This window comes from Arvicanthis niloticus, chromosome 13, assembly GCF_011762505.2.
Source record: "Arvicanthis niloticus isolate mArvNil1 chromosome 13, mArvNil1.pat.X, whole genome shotgun sequence".
NCBI lineage: Eukaryota > Metazoa > Chordata > Mammalia > Rodentia > Muridae > Arvicanthis > Arvicanthis niloticus.
Window position 1 is genome coordinate 23,380,525 of NC_047670.1, and position 4,100 is coordinate 23,384,624.

Below are 4,100 nucleotides of genomic sequence, written 5' to 3' on the forward strand. Positions count from 1 at the left end.
CCCTGGACTTCCAGCTGGATGCAGTTAAGACAGATGTCAGAGGTTTATCAATTTACCCTTCCCCTCATTCCTCTTCTAAAAGTCAACGCCCATGTTCAGCTTGAAGAAGTTAATGAGGAGTCGGCACCCCAGTTCCCTGGACTTGGGGACTGAAGTGGTTAATATTAGGCTGTCTTAATCTGTATAATTGTTACTAAGCTGATGCAAAATTCAAGGATTTCATTGGTATAAATTTGTGGGTACAAGGCTTAGACCTTTCACTTCTCCAACAGGGGAAGTTGTGTGTTGCCTTAAAGAGTGTTGCTTTTATATCAACAGTTTAGATATTAAGTCTTTTTTCTCTTGGGTTAATACGGTTCAACAAACTGATGGCTTTTGTCTAGATCAACTTTGCAGCCATCTGGAACCATATACCCTGATGAAAGACTTGGTTGTCAAAAGCCTATAACAGCTGAAGCACACTCTGATAAATATATTGTTTATCCCACATAGCTTGTTTTGCTATTTAGTGACCTCAGCTGTATGGTGCACGTGGTAAAGTGTTTTCACCTGTGTTCTCCTGCTTGTGTATATAAATACCTCCATTCAATATGAAAATTTTACTCGGGTAGCTAACCTTTCAAGAACCTTATCTCAGCAGCTATTGCAGAATTGGACGGCTGATTTTGATGAGACCATGCGACGATTGCGGATTGCTATCGTCCAGATCAATTCTACTCGCTTGGATTTCTCCTTGACCCAGGGACTCTCCTCATGGATCTCTTCGGTTTTTTCTTTAAGGAATGGGTGGGGGTAGGGTTATTTGGCTGCATGATCTTTGGGGGAGTGCTGCTTACCCTCTGGTTGCTCTGCAAATTCAAACAACAACATCAAAAGGATAAGGTGGTGATCACGCAAGCATTGCTTGCCGTGGAGCAGGGAACATCCCCCCAAGCCTGGTTGAATCTGCTTAAACAATGAGACACCATCACTTAATAGGATATCCTGAGGGCTCGTGTTCCCATTGCACCAGGTATCCTAGTGGTGGTCCTCCACACTTCCCAGGGCTCAGGTTCCCATTGCACGGGATAAAAGGTGTGGAGGGTCTCGTACTGTTTAACTGCCTTGAACGCCTATCGGTAGAATGGTGGGCTAGATCGGCAACCTAACAGCCCTCGATTGTTGTTGCAGTTTAATAAGGAAGGGGGAGATGTGAGGAGCCGCATTTGCCATTAAAAGATGGCGCAGGCTTCTGCTTCCTGGTTCTTCATGGAAGCTTTACTTGAGAATGCGCCTGCGCATGGCGTGAAAACCGAGTATGACAATTGGATGAAAGATTTGAGCCAATGAGGGATCTGCACGTCTCACAAAGCTCTATTTAAGCAGCGGGCTTTCTGAGCTCGGCGTCCTTCCCCTTTTCTCCATCTTGAAGAGCTGTTCAATAAATGCTGTCAGAAGAATCCTGAGTGTGGCGTGCTCCTTATCGGCGAGGCTGTGCGCTACACACCTGAAGACCGAGCAACAGCACTCTTGGAAATACACCATGCCTCACCATGCCACAGGGGCATGTGTTCCATTACATTCACAGTGGCCTTATTTGTGACAGCCAGAAACTGGAAACAACCCAAATGTTCCACTACAGAAGAATGGATACAGAAAATGAGGTTCATTTACACAATGGATTTCTACTCAGCTATTAAGAATGAAGGCATCCTGAGTTTTGCAGGCTATGGATGGAACTAGAAAATATCCTGAGTGCAGCAACTCAGATCCAAAAGAACAAGCAAGGTAGGTACTCACTAATAAGTGGAAATTAGCCCCCTAAAAGGTACAGAATACCAAAGACACAGTCCACAGAACTCAAAAAGGTCAACAAACTGAAGGGTCCAAGTGAAGATGCCTCAGTCCCACTTGGGAGGGAGATGAAAGCAATCACAACAGGGGAGGTATCTGGGAGTTAAAGGGGACATGGGGGTGGGGGGAAGGGGAACATGATCTGGTATTGCGTGGTGGAAAAGGACTGAAGCCCCAAGGGCCAGAAAGAATGGAAACAGGCAACCTCAGGAGGTAGGAGGTTGGAGGACCCTCCAAAATGTATCAGAGACCTGGGAGGTGAGAGACTCTCATGACTCAAAGGGTGAGACCCAAATGTAATGCCCTACGGAGGGGAGAGGGAACTTTTAGAACCTACCACCAGCAGAAAGACAAGACATCAAGTAAGGGATGGTGTTGCTATCCCACAGTCAAAACTCTGTCCCATAATTGTTCCTGTCTGAAAGAACTGCAGGAATAGAAATGGAGAAGAGCCTGAGGAAAAAATGGTCAAGTGACAGGCTCAAAACTCAATCCAGCTCAAGGGAGATCCCAAAGCTTGACACTATTACTGAGGCTATGGAGCGCTCACAAAAAGAGACCTATCATGACTGCTGTCCAAAAGACCCAACAAGCAGCTGAAAAAGTCAGATGCAGATATATGCACCCAACCAATGGACAGAAGCTGTTGACCCCTGTGAGTGAATTAGGTTCTCGAGAAGCAAGAAGAAGCTTGGGAGGAGGGCAACCCTGAAGGAGGACTAACAGTCTCAGTTAACCTGGAACCCCTGAGATCTCTCAGACACTGGATCACCAACCAGGAAGCATACACCAACTGATATGAGACCCCCCAATGTATATACAGCTGAGGACTGCGGAGGGTCTGGGTTCAGTCAGAGAAGATGCACCTAACCCTCAAGAGACTTGAGGCCCCAGGGAGTTTAGAGATCTGGTGGAGTGTTGGAGGTGTGGGGACATCCTTGTGGAGACAGGGAGCTGGGGAAGAGGTATGGGATATGGAACAGTCAGAGGGTGGACCAGGAGTGGAAAACACTGGAGTGTAAAAAAATAGAATAGATAAAAGCCACAGGTTTTAGCTAAAGGAAACACCCAGAATTGTGTGAAACATTCTATTACTCACAACTGAAGGAACAAACAATAATGAGATATATTTTCCTAATCTATCAGTTTTGTAAAACTTAAGAGACTTAATTCAGAGCTGAAAAGTATACTGGCATATGAGTAAGCTTATGAGACATTTTGGTTAGATTAATTATTGAAAAATTTGGAGAAGATAAATTCTTTTATTTATGTAAATGTTATTTTACTTTCTTGGTGTGTGTGTGTGTGTGTGTGTGTGTGTGTGTGTGTGTGTGTGTGTGTGGTATTTGAGTGTGTATAACAGCTGGACTTAAAAAGCACCCTTCTGGATATTACAGAGAGCTCAAGTGTTAGCTACAGTTTTTAAAAACTTATGAATATCATCTGAAGAGTTATGCCATTTTAAAGTGTACTCTCTCTCTTTTTTGTTTGCTCACTAAAAGTCAATAAAGAGTAAGAACTTCATAAAGCATGCTTCTGCAAGGCTGTCTCTGGATGATGGAGTGGGTTGACATTTTTATAATGTTCTGCGTCTAGATCCCACTTGACAATGTGGTATTTAGACTCTCACATGTGAGTTGGGATATTATCTCTGTCAGCAAAAAAGAGCATAAAACTCTTAGGGAAGTAAAGTATCCATTTGCCTGAGGGGAAAAATGACACACAAAGATTGTGTGTCTTTTAAGCTAATGTGCTTATAAAATCAAGATTTTCAGGCTTTAAACCAAACACATAAAACAATGACACTGAAAAAAATTATACTATCATTTTGTTTACTAACACAATAGAGCTCTCTAGGGAATTATCCCTAGCAAATAAATTACTTAATTTCCTTCCCATTGGCAATGGGCAAAGAGACACCTTGTTGGTGATGTTGTTCCAGAGACACCTTGTTGGTGGTGATATTCTTATATCAGTCAGGGCCAGAGCAGATGGCAGTTCTTTGTTCATCCTAGCTGGATGCCTGGCTTGGTGGCCAAAGCTGTTTTATGCCTAGAACATATAAAAATTAAATCAAATAAAACCAAATTCAGGCATCTCAGCACAGAAGGAGAATGAGACTTCTAGACAGCCATGTCATTCACAGACCTGCCCTCCAGTGCTCAACACAGGCAGGCCATAGAGGATGGAGGATGTCATCCAGGGGCCTGCCAGCCATGTGGCCAGCTTGCAGGGTGAGGTATCACAATGTGTGAGCATGTGGTGGT

At 43.9% G+C, this 4,100-nt stretch overlaps 1 non-coding gene across 1 annotated transcript; it reads left to right on the plus strand.

The window, feature by feature from the left end:
- Positions 1-3,755: 3,755 nt before the first annotated feature.
- On the plus strand, positions 3,756-3,898 carry LOC117719420 (small nucleolar RNA SNORA48). Its single transcript, XR_004608155.1, has one exon. It is a non-coding gene; the product is annotated as a small nucleolar RNA SNORA48 (small nucleolar RNA).
- The last annotated feature ends 202 nt before the right edge of the window (positions 3,899-4,100 follow it).